This window comes from Schistocerca cancellata, chromosome 6 (genome assembly GCF_023864275.1).
Source record: "Schistocerca cancellata isolate TAMUIC-IGC-003103 chromosome 6, iqSchCanc2.1, whole genome shotgun sequence".
In the NCBI taxonomy this organism is placed as follows: Eukaryota; Metazoa; Arthropoda; class Insecta; order Orthoptera; family Acrididae; genus Schistocerca; species Schistocerca cancellata.
Genome location: NC_064631.1, coordinates 655,688,372 through 655,710,799, shown reverse-complemented (window position 1 = coordinate 655,710,799; position 22,428 = coordinate 655,688,372).

Here is a 22,428-nt window from a genome sequence, read left to right as displayed (position 1 = left end):
TCTGTAAAAATCATTGGCGCAACAGAAAAGAGCTAGAGAGTTAAAAATTTATATTTAGATTCCTTTTTCATAATAATTTAGTAGAAACAGTATCCTGGATCCAACAAATTAAAATTTTTGTTGAAATTCATGATTTTCTGGTTTTTATCTTAAAAATTAAGGAAGCAAGATAGATTAAGTAGGCTAATAAATAAGGCTAGGATGTTTAAATTTAAGTAGAAGGGAGATCCGCGATAATCATAAAGATGTGAGAAGTTTCAATTGAATAACTATAAAACTACAGCGATAACGTATCTCCAAAGGGCAAGTTCAGAGCTCGTCTACTGCGTGTAGTGTATTTAAATTAATTCTGTCGCCCAAAATATTTAACTTAGCCACGTCAGGCTTTTATTATGACTACTTACCTGTGTGCTGATTGCACATTCAAATTGAGAGCTTCATCGGCCATCAGCAAAGGAAGCGATGATTTATTCAATAACTTAGTGTGGTGCATTACTAGCCCAGCGGATAGTCGGGAGAGTCGATTTGATCAGGCGTTCCCTTAGCCGTCCGCACCGCGGCTTTATATACACTCCTGGAAATGGAAAAAAGAACACATTGACACCGGTGTGTCAGACCCACCATACTTGCTCCGGACACTGCGAGAGGGCTGTACAAGCAATGATCACACGCACGGCACAGCGGACACACCAGGAACCGCGGTGTTGGCCATCGAATGGCGCTAGCTGCGCAGCATTTGTGCACCGCCGCCGTCAGTGTCAGCCAGTTTGCCGTGGCATACGGAGCTCCATCGCAGTCTTTAACACTGGTAGCATGCTGCGACAGGGTGGACGTGAACCGTATGTGCAGTTGACGGACTTTAAGCGAGGGCGTATAGTGGGCATGCGGGAGGCCGGGTGGACGTACCGCCGAATTGCTCAACACGTGGGGCGTGAGGTCTCCACAGTACATCGATGTTGTCGCCAGTGGTCGGCGGAAGGTGCACGTGCCCGTCGACCTGGGACCGGACCGCAGCGACGCACGGATGCACGCCAAGACCGTAGGATCCTACGCACTGCTGTAGGGGACCGCACCGCCACTTCCCAGCAAATTAGGGACACTGTTGCTCCTGGGGTATCGGCGAGGACCATTCGCAACCGTCTCCATGAAGCTGGGCTACGGTCCCGCACACTGTTAGGCCGTCTTCCGCTCACGCCCCAACATCGTGCAGCCCGCCTCCAGTGGTGTCGCGACAGGCGTGAATGGAGGGACGAATGGAGACGTGTCGTCTTCAGCGATGAGAGTCGCTTCTGCCTTGGTGCCAATGATGGTCGTATGCGTCTTTGGCGCCGTGCAGGTGAGCGCCACAATCAGGACTGCATACGACCGAGGCACACAGGGCCAACACCCGGCATCATGGTGTGGGGAGCGATCTCCTACACTGGCCGTACACCACTGGTGATCGTCGAGGGGACACTGAATAGTGCACGGTACATCCAAACCGTCATCGAACCCATTGTTCTACCATTCCTAGACCGGCAAGGGAACTTGCTGTTCCAACAGGACAATGCACGTCCGCATGTATCCCGTGCCACCCAACGTGCTCTAGAAGGTGTAAGTCAACTACCCTGGCCAGCAAGATCTCCGGATCTGTCCCCCATTGAGCATGTTTGGGACTGGATGAAGCGTCGTCTCACGCGGTCTGCACGTCCAGCACGAACGCTGGTCCAACTGAGGCGCCAGGTGGAAATGGCATGGCAAGCCGTTCCACAGAACTACATCCAGCATCTCTACGATCGTCTCCATGGGAGAATAGCAGCCTGCATTGCTGCGAAAGGTGGATATACACTGTACTAGTGCCGACATTGTGCATGCTCTGTTGCCTGTGTCTATGTGCCTGTGGTTCTGTCAGTGTGATCATGTGATGTATCTGACCCCAGGAATGTGTCAATAAAGTTTCCCCTTCCTGGGACAATGAATTCACGGTGTTCTTATTTCAATTTCCAGGAGTGTATAAGAACGCTGCGCGAGGAAGCAAGGCCCCAGTTCTCTCCAGACGCTGAATAGCACGTCAGCTGTGTCGGGAGTCGCGTCGCGTCGGTACCATTGTTATAAACAGCCTCGGATGCCGTATTAAGTTACTCGGGATATGCGTAACCATGAAATCATCTTCGAGTGAAGTGTTAATTCTGGGATGACTTTAATGATCTATCTTCAGTTTGCGTATGTCGTATTTTCACGTGCCGCCGCAGGACAGACATTCTACCATTATTTAGCGTGGCGTTTGATGAACATTATCATCAAATTATGGCGAGCATTCGCTTAAACATTTAATTTGGACAGTTATAGTTGCATCAGCGCGTTAGACTCTGAACTGCTCTGGTAGTTGGATTGTGTGGATTCCTTTTTTTGATCTGTGACTTTCAGAATATAGCGAACGTTTTTTACAGCATCGTTTTTGATTATGAATCCCGGACAATCTCCTAATTCCTCAGAGCTATAAGCTGATCTGTGACTTTCAGAATATAGCGAACGTTTTTTACAGGATCGTTTTTGATTATGAATCCCAGACAATCTTCTAATTCCTCAGAGCTATAAGCTGTAGCTATAAGTGTATTTCTCAAATGAAGTGGGCACTAGGAATTCTAATTACAGGCTTCACGTTTTGCTAATCACTTTCTAGTTGCCAATATTGTAGTTAGAGAGCCAGTGTTGAGAATGGCAAAAGACTGCATAAATAATAGGAACATTTATATAACAATTAATTCCACCCGCCGCCCCACATATGGTTAATCGGCTGGGAAATGCATCTTTTCTGCATCTACAGTACATTGCAAACTAAACATTATATAACAAGTAATATAATTCCACCAGCCGCCCCACAACAGGTCTCATAAACTGATCCTAATCTGTGTCGATTTCTTGTAGTGTGGTAATGTACTCGCATAGTAGTAGGTGCTTGATGTGGGCCATCGGCAGGAGCAAATTTTAATTTGCGGCTCATGATGAAATTGGATGAGCTGTTGTGAGGCATGGTGGTATAAGACGAGTCTAGTCCTGTCACCAGCTCGGCAACATCAGCGACATACAAGATCCACTTACAGTACAGTTTGTCAGAAAGATGAACTACGAGATTTCGAGTGCCTTGTACAAGGAAATTTCATTAGCCACCTGCAGCTGCAGTCATATGTTTGCAGTGCGCGTTTCAAATAGCACGTGATGCATGGTGCATATGTGTCAAGACCTCAGATGTAGAGGCATCTGTCATGCGAAGTCATTGTGGATGAGGGGAGGTGACTGGTCGATGTAATTAGGGGTTCTGCACCTATTTTGTCGCACAGTTATCGTTTGGGTATTATCAAGGCTGATGGTGATTGTGTGCTGATGCGACTTTCAATAAAATAAAGCCGGTTGACATGTGAAACACCAATAGGCAGCTTTGAAATATTGTGCAGGCACTTCTGCGACGTACACCTAGTCCTCAAGGTACTGCTACTGAAGTCAGATGGCTACAAATTCCCTCTCCATTGCCGACAGAGTTTTCCACTGAGTGTAATCCTTAGCTAAGACATTTATTAAAGCTTGGGTACCGCGTTTTGGCTGTCCAGGATACTATCACTACGAGCCAGTGACGACAATTTGAGATGGCACTTATTACAGCTCTTTGTAACCTCTGCAGCATCTCTCGCCATTGTACAATGGCGTAACATCCTCAAAGCAATGGCTGAGTAGAGTGATGGTGCCACACAATGTAGACAGCTCTCACGTGCCACAGAGGTGCATGGACCAAAGCTCTTCTGTGGGTATTCCTTGGTGTACACATGGTGTAGAGGGGTCAACCAGAGAAAGTAGATGGCTTCATAATTCCGAGAGAGTTCCCTCAGTGAGCTTTTCGTAGTAAATTAATTGCAGCACCTTCTGTTCAGGGGTACAGATGATGCATCTTAGTAGGGCTGTTTTCACTAAGTCGTATTTGTTGAGCAGCTTAGGAGAAAGAACTGCTTTGCTTATGAGTTCTGCATGTTCTGCAAGATGACAGATTACCATTACAAACTTCGAATTGTCATTCACACTGCCTGGTGTGGCGAAAACACTCTTAGCCATTGTGAACCACAACAACATTTGTTCAGGTTGGAATGGTGGTAGCTTCACTTGTGGTGTAGCAGTAAACTGGCCTTTGAATCCCAACATCTGACGCACACCTGGAACCAAATGATATGTGACGACAAATGCTGGGTCCATCGATTGGAACATGGTTGAGGGAGTGAACATGGCGTTAGTACTGCGAAAAGGTTGTGTGTGCGAGGGGTCTATGTCGACCGTTAGTGGTCGTGGCACGGCAGATGTGGAAGACGCAATCTGAATGGCGTCTGTTCTCACTAAAACTGAACATGAATTGTCCTGTAAGCAGGCCTGCGTGATGTCTGCCCACAAGTCTGTTAATAAAGACTTGGAAGGCAGCCATCGTTGATTTACAGTCACTGTGTTTTGTGAAGTGGCGTTTGCACACATTTAGCTCCATATCCCACATAGTTTGTTGCTTGAGCTAACAGGCACACTGCACTCCCTTCGGTATGGAAGGATTTGTAGCTGTAGAGCTGTGTGTAACAGCAAGTGGATTAAACTTTGCACTCATTGTTAACTCATGGCACATTACAGTGTTTTGTGTCAGGTTCACCAATATGGAAGTACAACTCCAGGTGGTAATAGGTCACGTGATAATAATATACGAACACCATTATGTGCGGACAAACGTTTGGTCAACATACGAGAATACAAGAGACCACTTCCATTAGAATCGCTCGGTCCGAACCGGGTTCTTGGTCACAGAGGTTCCACATCACCATTCTGCGGCCCTGGTCAGAAAGTCCCTTCATATCGATTTCTCAATGTCCCCACATATTTACTTAAAATCAAAACTGAAGTGATTCAGTCATTCAAAGAATGCAAAGTCTGTACAGAAAATTTTCAGCAGAAAAGAATAGAAATGCATTGTTCAGACAATAGAAGTGAATATATGATAAATAATCTGAAGACTATCTGCAAAAAGAATCTGTGAGGATGTTGAGTGGGACACACTTCGCTGGAGAGCGAGGAAAGGAACGTCTGGGGTAGAGTCAAAGATTTCAGTGCGATCTGAGCTATTATACACTGTGGACATGCTTCATGAATATAATATACAGGATGTTGCTGTAAGAACACCCAAAAATTTAAGCGGATATAGAGGATGCTGCACTGAACAATTTGAGGTATGGTAGCTGCGGTTGGAGAAGCCAACTTAAGGAGATAATAGGAATAAAATCACGTTACTGTGTACTTTTTTATTTACATTAATTATAGTTAACTGCAGATACCATCACTGACACAATGAACGCACCATTTGTATTGTATCTTACAAAATGTGCTCAAACTGACAGCTATCAACCTCAATGCAAGCATGACATCAGCGAACAAGATTCTGAAGCACACTGACAAACATCGCTGGCGTGTTTCGAATCACATCACAGACAGCTACAATACTGGCAACTAATTCCAACTCCATATCTACTGGGGTCTCGTACACAAGTGGTTTTACATATCCCCATAAGAAATAATCAAGGGGTTCAGGTCAGGTGATCTCGCAGACCTTGGAACAGGACCTCCCCTTCCAGTCCAGTGACCAGAAAATACAGCATTGAGGTGGCTGTGGACATCCACAGTGAAGTGAGGTGGTGCACCATCATGTATCCACGTCCTGTCACAAGCAATCAGGGCTACATTCTTCAACAACTCAGGTAGAATTATTTGCACGAACCTCAAATACAGATGGCCACTCAGGTGACCAGATAGAAGATATGGCCCAATGGGATTATAACCTACAATGCTGGCCCAGATATTCACAGCTAAAAGTATTTGGTGGTATAACTCCACCACAGCATGAAGGTTTACGTCATCCTACACATGGCTATTCTTGCTGTTTGAAATACCACCATGATCAAACAGGCCTCAACAGTAAACAGCACGATTTGGAGGAAATGTGGTCGATCAGTCCATTGTTGGAGCAACCACTGACACAATGCGACCCTTGGTGCAAAGTGAATCACAAACATTGCAAGGACACCATCCCACTCTGCACTTTTGCCAAATTTATTCAAGATGACAGCACCAAGATGGCGGCTATAAACGTGGCAACATTGTGCTGACTTCATGGCAGGATGTTCAAATTTTGGCGGTAAAATAGGTCAATTGACCTACCTTCACTAATCTAACTCTACCCACACCCCTCACCTCACCCCACCTCCCCGAAACGGAAATTGGTGGGAAAAGGACTCAGTCTGCTGCTGGGCTACTGGACAGGATGGATGTAAGTCTTTATTTTGAATGCATTGTAGTGTACTGTTTATTTAATCAATTTGAGTTGTCACACACATTAGCTCCATCCAGCGTGCTCACTTTTAGGTCCAGAATCGAATGGATCTAGTTCACAACACCACCACCAGAGGGCGATGTTGGCCCTCCCCCTCTTCCCTCCCTACCCCTCCTGTGTCATAATACAAGACAGCTGTCTGAGAAAAAATGGTGGGAAATTCCATCAGTCTGAGCTGGGCTTCCCAAGAGGATGGGCGCAGTTGTTTAATGTGTACTATGTGTTCAGCAGATGAGATGTCTGTGCTGGAGAAGGAGGAATTTAACAGGTACATTAGCTGTAATCATGCAGCTGAAGACTGTGTCGATAGCCAGCTGCACGATGGCTGGAAAAAAATGATACTTGGTGAATATATGAAGAAGATGAATATGCTTCATCAAATAATGAATATGCAGCAGGATGGGGCTAAGTTACACTTCGCAATTCGTGCTGACAAACGCATGTGCTATATTTGTAGATCATTTGATAAAATTCCAGGCAGTCTTCTGAAGCGAAAGAGACAAGACGTTCACCCACTCCGGCGCAAGTGCTCACACCATGGTGTAGCCACATGTCGGCCACGCACTATGTACTTCCTGTTGCGCTGGAAATTCCTGCATTCTTCCTCCCTTCCTCCTTTCCATCCCTGACGCACGGATGCACCTTGTCGTTGAACATGAACTGCTTAAGGAGTCGTTAAATCTGGTGTTTAAAAATGTGCAGATACTGTCACATACGTATCTTGAAGATGTTATAGGAATTAAACGTACTTCTGCTGAAAGAGAGAGAGAGAGAGAGCTTTGAAGATGATGCAAGAATATTTAAACAATGTGCCATGTAAATACACATTACTGCCGAAGAATACCATCACCACACTTGAACTCAAAAAAGTGATCGTGGCCCACTTGTGAAACTTCTCTGAGATGCTTCGCACTCTTTTGTGGGACATACCACATCCTTCCCTTGTCTTTGAGCACAAGTTGTTTCAGGAGCTAGTAAATCCGATTGAATATGTCTCTAAATACACTTTCAAAAAGATCGCTGCACAGTAGTTTGCTTCAATTTCGCATTGTATACCGCCACACTCGAACACGGACTTAAGAAGATCACGGCGGAACCTCCCAAACTTCCTCCCTGAGACGGTTTGCTCGTTCTCTTGTGGGAAATAGACTCCAAAACCGATATCAGCAGCAATACCCCATTTTACACGCAAAAACAGCGATATTTGGAAGTCGAAATAAGTATGTCTGTAACTCTGATCAGGACACTCAATACTTTTCGAGTTTTAGCTGCCTATTTGAAGACGCTGCCAGAGAGAGAAAAATTTCTGAGTCCTACAGCTGCTGTAGTGTTTATCACTTTTCTGAAACGCTGAGTGGGCTTAGTTTACATTTGCTGTTGGAGTCAGGGATGTTAAGGCTCTTATTTTTTATCTTTCTCACTTCCCAAAGCACACTGGTGTCTAAGCACAGATGGAAAAATCAGAACATTTAGATATCTAAACGTTCATGAGATATTTCGAATCCCACAACAGATCATGAAAAAAAAATGCGGAGTATTGTCCTACAGACGAGAAAAGGGGCTGGAATTTTCGGTGAATTTTCAATGTCTTACAGCTGCTGGTCTGGAGATGAACTTAAGCCACAGTGGCGAGTGGGAGACAGCATCCTGCCTGCCAGAACCAGACGAGGATGGTCTGCTTGGACTTGTCTGTGAACACTCGAACAAAGAAGTCATCACGCGGCTCCCAGGCGTCATGCAACTTTCTTTAGACACCTTGCCCCTGACTTGTTCGAACCAGTCTGTAGAGACTTCTATGCACCACACAAATGAGACTCCTATGCACCACACAAATGATCTCTTGTGCCTCTCTGATGTCATGGAACATCCTGTGAATGGAGCATTCTCATTGGTTCTTACTGAATTTGCGGGTCAAACTGCTGCTGCCGGTGTGGGAGCACTGTCCACCACTTTCTGCAGACGGACAAATTACGAGACTTTACAACGGCGGACTATTTGTACAGATCGAAAAACATACAAAGTCGTATTGCACTGACTGTTAAACCCTCCAAATTGGCGCTTCAGTCCGGAACCGCGCGACTGCTACGGTCGCAGGCTCGAATCCTGCCTCGGGCCTGGATGTGTGTGATGTCCTTAGGTTAGTTAGGTTTAAGTAGCTCTAAGTTCTAGGGGACTGATGACCTCAGATGTTAAGTCCCATAGTGCTCAGAGCCTTTGAACAATTTCAACCTCAAAAGTGGTATACAGATCATGATTTACGGAAACTATCGCCAAAGACACTTCCTCAGTTACACTACTGTGCTATTGTCGAGAAAAGCTTGAATTATTTGGTTTGAAACATTTCCCCAACTAGACTATGTGACCACAAACGATTGTGCCACCATACTGTATCGATGTAGTAAACACAATTCGTATCCTGCACCATACAAAGCATCGCTTCTGCATCCTGCATATAGCTATCGACCACCAGACACCTATGCATATACCGCGAAGACAGACAGAGCCCATAAAACATAGGCACTTGCACCGTATATAGTCTCAGCACTAGATATTTCCTGGGAGGTCAGTCGGTCATTTACTGTGGCCCGCAGCCACAAGGCAACTGCCCCACCACACACGCTGGGCTAATGTGCAATTAGAGTGCCCTCCGTGGACAGCAGCCACTCTCTGAACTGTTGTACAAAGGTTGGGCTGGTTCCCCAGGCACAAAGGCGTTACTGTTTCTAGCCACAACCTGCTTGCTTGTTGCCATGCCTTCTACAGCCATCTCCAGACTCTCTGATTATAAGAACATACGTGTTTTCACATGGTGTGCCACAATATCATATCATTTATGGTATACTTTTCGATATGAAGCGCATAGCAGGACGATAACGATCGCTTGCACATTATTAATCCGAAGATAAGGAGTGGTAATTACATCCCTTCAAAATCGACACTTTAGGGACCTCATTATATGGGACGTGCTCCAAAACACTGAATAACTATAAACATGTCTCATCTGCGAAGATCTTTAAATGAAAACTCGAAAACAGGGGAAAGTGTTAGTTCCACTCGTATTTTTTAACGAATACCGATATCAGTGATAACAGATTCCAAATCATCCTTGTACTTTACAAAGTCAGTTAAGATGTTTCTCACGTCTAGAGATCCAGGAAATGTCTCTTCCGCCTGTTTTTCACCACATAGATGTACACAACACCCATCACAATCGATGTTGTCTCAACCAAGAAAAGACGGGAAATGTGCAGAATGGCAGTTCAAGCAGTCAACCAGTCAATTTACATGGGAGCGAATAACTGTACATCACAAATAGACGCCCATACTGAATCTTCTCACATTTCCACGGAGAATACTCCCAACAAACGAGATCACGAAAGCTGCCCAACATGCACTGAGTTTTAGTTCGCTATTCACCTGCCTAGAGGGCGACACGGTTAGATCAGCTGCATTCTTGTCCCTCAGCTTGTGCAGTTCGGTCGGCTCAAGACCACGGCTGCCGCTATAAGCTGGAAGTGTCGATCATTCCAGCCACAGACTACCTCAGCCACACACACTGCACACCAGGCAGAATCGTCCTAGGAAGTCAGCCATATATTTATCACTGTAATTACAGTTAAATATCACGATAGCTGTTTCAATCTGATGACATTCGACTATGAGCGAAGTATCAGAAATATCCCCTCCTGACGGCTGTGGCTCTGCAAATATAAATATCTATATCCTCCTTATAACTGGACATAGCTTTCCACGTAAAATCTTTCATCCCCCTTACAGCTATGGACATGCTGAAATTGCAACTTTCCTCATCAAATCCAACCTTTCTTACGGCAGGACATAGTGATTTTCTTTGCACATGTCGGAATATTGACCACAGTAACACCCCAACACATACTTTATAAGCCTGCTGATCACACGAATCTATCATACATCCCCTACTAAGTACAATACTTCGCCAATAACTGAATGCTGTTGACACCGAACTCTACTGAGCGAAAATCCGCGATGGATGGACATGCTTCATTTGTTTTTCTTGCGAGTGGTACCACTGTCTCTTAGGAAGAGAGACATAATCGTCTTATAAGCGGCCAGATTTTAAAAACACGATCGCAACGACTGTGTTACTGTCACCCTGCATCGGTCTAGCGATATCCATGTTCAAAATTATACAAGCTTTATAAATCGAGGTGTGGTATTGCTTCTGAATGAAGTGGTCTTCCACAAAAATACCGCGACACTGAATGTAGTCGGTGATCACTAGAGTGTGTATTAACAGACCGAAAGCGCAGCTGCACTTCGCCAGCAGTCTACGCTCGTAATAAAATCACACTTCTCACTGAATTTAGAAATGGAGGGAAATGCTGTTAAGCCGATATCTCCAGCTCTCTCATGCTGCCGCTAGATACTTCTTACGCTAACAAACAGTATTTAAACGCATTCTACCTCAGTGCCATGTCAGAGGCCCTGTGATATATCCACTGGGTTGTAGGAGAGCAGGATGAAGGTTGATTGAAAATGATCACACACAGTAGATGGTGTGCTACGTGATGAATCGCTTTAAAAAATGCAATGCTAGACTGAGGTCCTAAGAAATGTACAAAATCCTATGAGCAATACACTGGTTTTCCAGACCTATAGTCTTACGCATTCTGGCAGAAATGCTGTCTGCGATTTGGAACCAAGTCTTTCCATTCACCCACATAACTGCATTGGATCCTATGGAGATGTCTTTTAATGATTATGGCCACTAGTGGATCGTATTTGTGACACTCTCATATCTCGAAAAGAGTCACCTTTTTCGAACCTATCTGCTATGAAACCCATACAGTAAAACTCCAATATCCATTTAGACAGTCCCTGTGCATCTTGTAACTGTTCCTCAGTCTCTGCCCTGCCCTCCCTAGAACTTTCTTCATGTGATCGTTCCAATTTAAGTCAGAACTGACCAGTAGTCGGAGAGTGTTGTATCTACTATCTTCTGCAACTCGTGGAGAAACAGGATGAGGTGAGTAACTGCGACAGGACCGTGTTTTGACTACTCGGTGCTAACAGGAACATGTTGTCATAGCTCTGCCAACCATGTACAATGTGTGAGGCCAGCGCCAAACGAAGCTTTCCCCTGCAACACCATGTAGCAGTAAAGACCTATACGAGCAGTTATGGGAACTCGTAGAAGGACAAGGATTTTGATACTGCATTGTAGTGCATTTCCAAACTACATACCGTTTCTGCAAAGTGAAGGGCATATGCATCTCACGTCTCTCACCCATATATTCTCTCTACCATCGTTATTTTGTACCATACCATAGAGGAAAACTACGAACTATTAAAAAAACTTCGCTAATGTTATCCGATAGAGAACTTGATGAGATTTTTACCGGATCTCTCTCTTCCAGTGTATCGAGAAACATGTAGTACCTGTGTGCTGGCATCGATCAGATGTGGCGATCCTGTTAAACATACAGGTTCCATTGGAACAGGTGGCCATTGATTGAATTCACCTACACAGACCAAAGTCAAGTTTCGTCACTTGTACTGTAGGAGGACCATATTCCACAGACTATCAGTCGGAGAGGGTTCCTGCGTCGTTGTTTGCTAAATTGTTTTTTTCTGCTGTAACACCTCCAAGAAATGTATGACTAGATCTTTGCACACCATCATACGTTTTGTTTTTTTCTGCTACAAGTTCAAGGTCTGTGACAGGTTCTGAATTGATATTAACACATTTCAATCCATTGGCTCTCACTGAAAGTTGGTTATTACGTGGTGTAAATTACGTTGCTGCCGCTCCCACAACACACAGGATGATTGAAATAAAAGACAGAGGCGGTGTTTCTTACCGACCAAAAAAAAAAAAAATGCAGAAGGCTTGACAACACATGGAAAGTGGATGAGTTTAATGGCATTGTGGAGCATTTCAACCCAAAAAGCTGTCCAAAGATGATTTATGACCGCTACATTTAAACTCATCTTTCACAGTGACAGGGTAGCAGATGGATTGATGTTCCATTTCGAGTGATTCCTTATATTTCAGCCATGTACGCGATCACTATTTCAGTGCTAGCCATCCCTGGAAGGTGTTGTCTACACCATGACTCTCCCTCCATCTCAAACAAGTGATGTCAGTCAGTCATTCAGTGGAAATCAACAATGTACCAGTGGACGGATGGGATTGAAAAGACACTGTCAATATGGAACAGTGTGCTGTAATAAGCATCACGGTTGATAATGCAGTCAGTTTCAGCAGTTTTACCAGATTTTTGTAATTTCAGCTCTGACCAATGACACTCTTTCTGTATCATCGCTAAACCATATACTAGATAGCAAATTTATATAGATGACTGTGCAGTACAACCACTCATTGTTAATTCTCAAACATATAAACTGAAGCTCCAAAGAAACTCGTACAGGTATGCATAATCAAATACAATATATAAACAGGCAGAATACGGCGCTGCGGTTGGCAACACCTATATAAGACAATAAGTGTCAGATGCAGTTGTTAGATCGGTTACTGCTGCTACAGTAGTGGGCTATCAAGATTTAAGTGAGTTTGGATGGGTGTTACAGTCAGCGCACAAGCGATGGGACACAGAATCTCCAAGGTAGCGGTGAAGTGGGGATTTTCCTGTACGACCGTTTCAGAAGTGTACTGTGAATATCAGGAATCTGGTAAAACATCAAATCTCTGACATCGCTGTGGCTGGAAAAAGATCCTGCAAGAACAGGACCAACGACGACTGAAGAGAATCGTTCAATGTGACAGAAGTGCAACCCTTCCACAAATTGCTGCAAATTTCAGTGTAAGGCCATCAACATGTATCAGCGTGCAAACCATTCAATGAAACATCTTCGATATGGGCTTTTGGAGATGGAGGCCCACTCGTGTACCCTTGATGACTGCATGACACAAAGCTTTATGCCTCACCTAGGAGTATCAACACTTACATTGCACTGTTGATGACTGGAAACATGTTGTCTGGTTGGACGAGTCTCATTTCAAATTGTATCGAGTGGGTGGACTTGTATTGGACTGGAGACAACCTCATGAATCCATGGACCCTGCATATCAGCACGGGACTGTTCAAGCTGGTGGAGGCTCTGTAATGGTGTGGGATGCATGCAGTTGTAGTGACATCGGACCCCTGACATTTCTAGATAGGACTCTGACAGGTGACATGTATGTAAGCATCTTGTCTGATCACCTGCATCCACTCATGTCCATTGTGCATTCAGATGGACTTGGGCAATTCCAGCAGAACAATCGACCCCCATGCACCCAGAACTGCTACAGTGTGGCTTCAGGAACACTCGTCTGGGTTAAAACACTTCTGCTGGCCATGAAACTCTCTAGAAATGAACATCGTTGAGCATATCTGCGATATCTTGCAATATGCTGTTCAGAAGAGATCTCCACCCCCTCGTACTCTTACGGATTTATGGACACCCCTGCAGGATTCACGGTGTCAACCTGCCAGCACTGCTTCAGACATTAGTCTAGTCCAAGCTATATTTCTACCACTTAGACCATAGTGCATAATTTACGATTACGACTGCACGTCTTCCCTTTTCAGATGGGAGTCATAGAGGATTCTCGCATTCTGACGATAAAGTTAGAGAATGAATGATCTCCTCGCATTGTCTTTGGCCGACTCTCCCTGCACCACTGTCACTGATTTAATTTGCACCTGACAAGAGGTAGACTGCTACGTTGCACTTCTTGTGAAGGAGCAGTGCGAACCAAGCCCATAACTGCTGTTCAGCTAAGACTGTTCCGCACCAGTCTTACTCATGGCACCCATCCATGGGCACCAAATCTCTCCAGAAGTTCAATAAAACAAATATTGAAATATTCTATGAGAAACTAAGTAAAGTTAAGTGGTGTTTTGGGGATAATGATTCAACAAATGAAAACTTTAGTACATTCTTATATAGTTTTCTTGAAGTATTTAATGAAACTTTCCCACCAAGATCATATTGCAATAAAACAACAAGTAAGATAACATGCATCTCACCAGGAATAAAAATATCCAGTGAGAGGAAAAGGAAACTACACAATCAGCTGAAGTACAACAAAGATCCTGATTTTGTAAGATATGTTAGCACCCCTTATCAGTGTGTAGTAGATATGAACGTGTTGAGATGATACAACAGATGGTTAAGAAGAAAGTGTGGTTTTGTGCATGATGGAGCTCCAGACGGATGGAGTTTGAAGCATTTTAAGTAAATCAACTACGCTATCAATTCTAAAGCATTGTTCTAGTGTCTGGGGTCACCACCAAGAAGGTACTGATAAGAGACAAATGATCATAGAACATAAACACATGCACTCTAATGCAGAGCATAAACGTTCAACATGTGACATACATCCACTCTGCAAGTTTTCTATCCCACTCACTATGGTGACATCGAAATAAATGTCCAAGGAATAGAAAAGCAACTGGAATCACTCAACAGAGGAAAGTCCACTGGACCTGACGGGATACCAATTCGATTCTACACAGAGTACGCGAAAGAACTTGCCCCCTTCTAACAGCCGTGTACCGCAAGTCTCTAGAGGAACGGAAGGTTCCAAATGATTGGAAAAGAGCACAGGTAGTCCCAGTCTTCAAGAAGGGTCGTCGAGCAGATGCGCAAAACTATAGACCTATATCTCTGACGTCGATCTGTTGTAGAATTTTAGAACATGTTTTTTGCTCGAATATCATGTCGCTTTTGGAAACTCAGAATCTACTATGTAGGAATCAACATAGATTCCGGAAACAGCGATCGTGTGAGACCCAACTCGCTTTATTTGTTCATGAGACCCAGAAAATATTAGATACAGGCTCCCAGGTAGATGCTATTTTTCTTGACTTCCGGAAGGCGTTCGATACAGTTCCGCACTGTCGCCTGATAAACAAAGTAAGAGCCTACGGAATATCAGACCAGCTGTGTGGCTGGATTGAAGAGTTTTTAGCAAACAGAACGCAGCATGTTGTTATCAACGGAGAGACGTCTACAGACGTTAAAGTAACCTCTGGTGTGCCACAGGGGAGTGTTATGGGACCATTGCTTTTCACAATATATATAAATGACCTAGTAGATAGTGTCGGAAGTTCCATGCGGCTTTTCGCGGATGATGCTGTAGTATACAGAGAAGTTGCAGCATTAGAAAGTTGTAGCGAAATGCAGGAAGATCTGCAGCGGATAGGCACTTGGTGCAGGGAGTGGCAACTGACCCTTAACATAGACAAATGTAATGTATTGCGAGTACATAGGAAGAAGGATCCTTTATTGTATGATTATATGATAGCGGAACAAACACTGGTAGCAGTTACTTCTGTAAAATATCTGGGAGTATGCGTGCGGAACGATTTGAAGTGGAATGATCATATAAAATTAATTGTTGGTAAGGCGGGTACCAGGTTGAGATTCATTGGGAGAGTCCTTAGAAAATGTAGTCCATCAACAAAGGAGGTGGCTTACAAAACACTCGTTCGACCTATACTTGAGTATTGCTCATCAGTGTGGGATCCGTACCAGATCGGGTTGACGGAGGAGATAGAGAAGATTCAAAGAAGAGCGGCGCGTTTCGTCACAGGGTTATTTGGTAACCGTGATAGCGTTACGGAGATGTTTAACAAACTCAAGTGGCGGACTCTGCAAGAGAGGCGCTCTGCTTCGCGGTGTAGCTTGCTCGCCAGGTTTCGAGAGGGTGCGTTTCTGGATGAGGTATCGAATATATTGCTTCCCCCTACTTATACCTCCCGAGGAGATCACGAATGTAAAATTAGAGAGATTAGAGCGCGCACAGAGGCTTTCAGACAGTCGTTCTTCCCGCGAACCATACGCGACTGGAACAGGAAAGGGAGGTAATGACAGTGGCACGTAAAGTGCCCTCCGCCACACACCGTTGGGTGGCTTGCGGAGTATAAATGTAGATGTAGATGTAGAGAAACACTAAGATGATAAGACTACTTTCTTCTACACCAAAGAGAAAAAATATAGAGTCTTTGTGATACATGCACTATACAACTTTCCAGGTGTGTGTAGCACCTGCTGTTCACATCGGATCATGGTTCACAAATTATACTATGCTCACATAAGTCCTATAAAATGATCGTCTGCATCAGACAATGCCTCTCACAAGGAAAAAAAAACGAATAGCAGCTGCACAAGACATGTGAAATTCCATGTCATACTGCCACTAACTCCATAAACAGGACATCTGTCAAGCAGATGTATCCACAGAGATAACAGTACCTCACAAACACCTTCCAATAACTTAAAATCACCTTAGTTATGAAACTGGAGACTCGATTTTATGCCCAAGATGCAGTAGGGGAATGGAGTACATTACATAAATATTCGTTCAGCTAGAGGAGGATGTCAAAACAGGATGGATATGTTTCATGATCATCACACATGAGTTGGAAGTCCACTGATGACTGTTGTATGGAGAGGTTTGCTGTTAACGATTGCATGTAGATAGTGTTCTAAGTCACACACAGAACACGCAATTGCATATGAGTCGAATGCGGGTTGTAATGTAATATAATGTGTAATGTGTTTTATTTGTCTCATAGTGTTCACAGTTTCAGAACATTTGTTTGATGTACAGGTGACATGTCAAGGTTACAATTAGCTTATTTGAAATTTTTTCACACAATAATACTTTGTAGAGAATTTACTTTTTTAAAATTTGTTAAACTTACAGTATTTTTACAGTATTTACATCTACTATTATTATCAGAAATTTTTATTCCATTTTAGGGATCCAGCTCAAACTATTGCTTCGTCCTTCATGAAATCTTCCACAGACTAGTAGCATCATTCAATTAGACAATCATGTCACTCGCTTTTTAAAATATTTATCTTCATATTCATTATGTCACACACTTTTATTGTGTTGTGAATTTTCATGACTAAATATTGAGGAATCTGAATATGCAGTTTTAAGCGATGTGAGGTGAGCAAATAGGTTTCCTTATGTCTTGTGTTGTATGAGTGTTCAAAATTTTTTTTAATACATCAGCTCTGATGCATAGGAAAAGAACCACCTCAAAGATGTATAAAGAGGGGACCGTTAATATTTTTAGGTCTTTAAATAATGGGCGACGTGATGCTCTCGGTTGTACAGAGTACCTGTTGCAAATGATTTTTTTTTTGTAACTTTAAAATTCGTGTGACATTTCCCGAGCTTCCCCATAAAATTATTCCATATTGAATAACAGTTTCAATGTAGCTACAGTATGCTATTTTTCTGGTGGCCATGTCAGACCCTCAGGCTAAAATTTCTATTACAAATGCAAGGCTGTTTAATGTATTTGCTGGATATCCTATATGAGAATTCCGACTCAAAGTTCTGTCTATGTTTATTCCCAGAAACCTGACTGAGTCAAGATCTTCCATTTTTTGATTGCTTTGATTGATACAGATTTCTTCAGTGTTTGACTGTTTGGTTTTAAAACACATCATGTGGGTTTTTGAGATATTTAACCTTAAGCCATTTAGACTGAATCATGTTTCCAAGTTACTTAAGGTATTCATAGCACTCTGTGGTATATAATAAGAATTTTCATTTTCAATTAGGGCAGAAGTGTCGTCTGTGAACTAAGTTCAATGAGTATTTATATTGAGAAGAAAGTCATTTACACAGAACAGGAATAAAAAAGGTCCAAAGATTGAGCCTTGAGGTCCACCTTGTGACACAGTTTTCCACTCTGAGACGTAATCTGCTCCATCTGATATGATTACTACCCTTTATTTTCTCTCCAAGAGATATAATTCAAACCATTTCAAAGCAATATCCCTTATTCCATACCTGTTGAGTTTCAAAAGCATAAGGGTATGGTTTACAGAGCTGAATGCTTTTGTAAGATCACAGAATATTCCTGCAACATTAGCTTTCCTATCTAGTGTTGAAGTAATTTTTTCAATAAACTCTTTCACTGCATCTACTGTGTTTTTGCCTTGTTGGAATTCAAATTGGTTATGTGAAATGTTATCATTCTGTGTGATGAAGCTTTGTATATGTAAAGCAGCAATTTTTTCAAATATTTTTGCTATAACAGGGAGTATAGAAATGGGGCGATAATTTCCCGTATTATCCTCTGAACCAATTATAAACATTGTTTTACTTCCGCATATTTCATGAGATCATGGAAGTAACCTTACTCAAAGTATTTGTTTATTATGAGGGGGAGGGACGATGAGCTATTATGTTATAAACTTTTTTAATTACTTTGGTGGGCATCCCATCCCAGCCAGCAGAGGTTTCGTCTTTTAAAAAGAGTAATACATTTTCAACAAATTTTGCTGAGTTTTTGTTGAATTTTTTAAGACAGTCACTGGTATTGCCTTTTACCCCAAAACTATTTCTTTCTGCCCATAATTTGCTATGTCTAAATCAGATTTTGCTACATTTATGAAGTACTCATTGAAGCAGTCAGATATTTGAGCTGGATTTACAACCGATTTTTCTTTAAGTTTGATTTTTGAAATATCTTGTTTGTGATTTGGTACACGTAATTCAGACTTAACTACAGACCGTACTGCCCTTGTTTTAGTTTTCTGCCCTAGAATGAATTTTTTATTTGCTATTTGTTTTGAAGCTTTCACAACTATTTTAAAAATAGTTTTATAGTTCCTAACATATCTTACAAAATCAGGATCTTTGTTGTACTTCAGCTGATTGTGTAGTTTCCTTTTTCTCTCACTGGATATTTTTATTCCTGGTGTGATACATCTTACCTTACTTGTTGTTTTGTTGCAATATGATCTTGGTGGGGAAGTTTCATTAAATACTTCAAGAAAACTGTTTAAGAATGTACTACAGTTTTCATTTGTTGAATCATCATCCGAAAACACCACTTAACTTTACTGAGTTTCTCACAGAATATTTAAATATTTGTTTTATTGAACTTCTCTCGATATAAGTTTTTCTTATATTATGTTTATCAGTTTTTGGCAGTGAGACAAACACGGCTGAGTGATCAGAAAGTCTTAAGTCTACACAGAATTTAAGTACATTATCAAAGTAGTGATTTGTTAGAATGTTGTCAATGCATGTTGCTGAGTGAATATTTTCTTTGATGTACTCCGAAAAATTTAATTTAAAACCAGACTTTTTAACCGAATCAATAAATTCTGTTGATTCTTTATTGTCATTTGCAATGTTTGTTTAAAATCTTTTGTTATTACAATTTTTCTTCTTTTCTTTCTTTAGTTTATCTAGCGTTTACTGTAATTTGGAGAGGAATGGTGTGACTAAAGCCCTTTCTGGAATTCTATAAGTTGAAATGATTAACATATTTAGGCCCTTCATCTCTACACAACAGCTTTCGAATATACAGTCTTCATTTAAACAATTAAAATCTGTTTTCACTTCATAGCTTATAGAAGAGTTCAGGAGTATGCAGCAACCTCCATGAGATTTTTTCTCCCTGCAGTAGCTGCTAGCAACATTGAAATTTTCAATTTTATTTAAAATATTTATTGTATTAGAGCTAAGTCAGTGTTCATTTAAACAAATAATTTTTATGTTTTTACATTGTGAGAGAAGAATTTGTAGCTCATCGAGTTTGTAGCTCATCAAGTTTGTTGCTTAGGCTGCTGGAAGATCTAGAATTTGAGCCACTTATATTCCAGTGCATCAAATAAAAATTTACGCTTGTTTTAATGGTATTAACCACACATTTTCGTAGACACTCTTTAGCAGTTTTATTCTCAGGTAATAGGCATTTTTGTTTTACATTCCCTCCAGTAAATATTAGTTTCCCCTGGTTTTAACGATTTTACAAACATCCATAAACATTTTGCTGAAGGTCATCGATCCTAGTCTGTTTAGATTCAGTCCAGCCTTGGCTAGACATTCCTTGCCCAAAAACTTATTTGAGTTTATAAATATGGCACCTAGTCTGTCACAACAATCATAAATTCTGCCATTGATACGATCGATATAAATGTCACTCATTGACCATCTGTTTATGGTTCCACTGATCACTATCCTGGAAGCAGGGTAAATTTTTCTGGCTGATCGGATTATATTTTTTGATTCGTTTATAATTTCCTCTTCGCTGTATCCTCAGAGGGAATTTGTCCCAACATGGATAAAAACAGCTTTGTAATTTTTGTTCTCTTCTTTTTCGATGTTTTCTCTTGAATTTGTAATGTTTTTAAAATAGTTGCTGAGCTGACGGGAACTAATTCCTGGGTGGACACACAACTAAAACATCCCAAGAGAACAATGGGAAAAGGATGTCAAATGCATGATAAATGACCTGCAGTAACATCTCCGTCTCTCTAGAATGCATCATCAGTCCACCACTAAACCATACCTCGTTACAATCCTATTTCAACCAATCACTTCATCCACTTACTGTCATCCTTTAAAGCAGATGTAAATCAATTTAGAGGCAGATGGTTCTCTTTTTTCCAGGAAAGCATCAAAGATAGTGGTCAACTTGCATGTGTCACTATTACCTCAATAGACATACAATGGAATGTTGTTTAAAAAAACCATACAGCAACTCTCTATCAGATATTTGATAGCTGACACCGCAAGAACGCTATTGGTGGAAAGTACAGAGAAGTGGAGAGAGAGTTTTGGTGGGATCAACAACTTCCGAGGATGACTAGTACTGAAACAGTGATCATGTACATGATTGCAATATAAGGAATATATCGAAATGGAATACTGGGTTGTCTGCTATCCCATCTCTGTGAAAGATGAGTTTAAATGTAGAGGTCACCAATCACCTTCAGACAGCTGTTTGGAAACGCTCCACAATGCTGTGGAACTCTTCCATTTTTCATAGGTTGTGATGTCGTCCGCATTTTTTTATCGATGTGAGACACAACTCTGTCTTTTATTTCAATCATTCTGTGTGTTGTGTGAGCAGCAGTAACATAATTTACAACATGCAATGTCTAGCTTTCAGTGTGAGCGAGTGAATCGAAATGTGTTAATGTCAGTTGTGAACCTCGAAGTCCTGATGGAAAAACAAAACGTGTGGGTGTGAACAAAGCTGTAGTCATACCTCCTTGGACGTATTAGTGGTCAGTGTGCTGTTTGGTTTCCCCAGATATTTGTTTCGACTTCCAAATATAGTTGCTTTGGCGTGTAAAATGAGACATTGCAGCTAATATCGGTTTCGGGATCTATTTCCCACAAAAGCGCGTGAACTATCTCAGGGAGCAACACTAGAAGGTTTTACAAGTGTGCCCTGATCTTTTTAGATTTATTGTTCGAGTTTGGCGATATACATCGCAAAACTGAAGCAAACTACTGTGCAGCGATCTTTTTGAAAGTGTATTTAGAGACATATTCGATTGGCTTTAATAGCACATGAAGCAGCTTCTGCTCAAGGACAAGGGGAAATTTTGATATTTTCCGTAAAAGCGTGCAAACTGTCTCAGGGAGCTTTCACAAATGAGCCTCAATCTTCTTTTAGAGTCAGTGTTCAAGTGTGGTGATGGTATTGCTCGGAATAAAACGTGTAATTTCTCCGCAAATTGTTTAAATATTCTTGTCATCTGCAAAGTACTCTCTCTCTCTCTCTCTCTCTCTCTCTCTCTCTCTCTCTCTTTGTGCAGTCGTAGATTTAGTTCCTGTGACATCTTCAAGATATGTATATGACAATATTCCGCACATCGCTTAAACATCGGATTTAACAATTCCTGAAGTAATTCGTGTTCAACGACAAGGTGCTTCCATGCACTAGGGATGGAAAGGAGGAATACTGCAGATATTTCCAGCGCAACAGGAAGTGCTTAGTGAATGGCCGAACTGTGACCGTCTTGTGCTGGCGCCGTGAGCGCATGCACCAGAGTGGATGAACTTCTTGCCTCTTGCATTTCAGAAGACTGACTGGACTTTTATCGAATGATCTACAGTTACAGCACATGCATTTGTCAGAATGAGTTACAAAGTGTAACTTAGCCTCATTCAGTTGCATCTTCATTATTTGATGAAGAGTTTCATCTACTTCATACATTCACCAAATATCACTGCTTTCCATGCATCATGCAGGTGGCTATTGATACAGTCCTCAACTGTG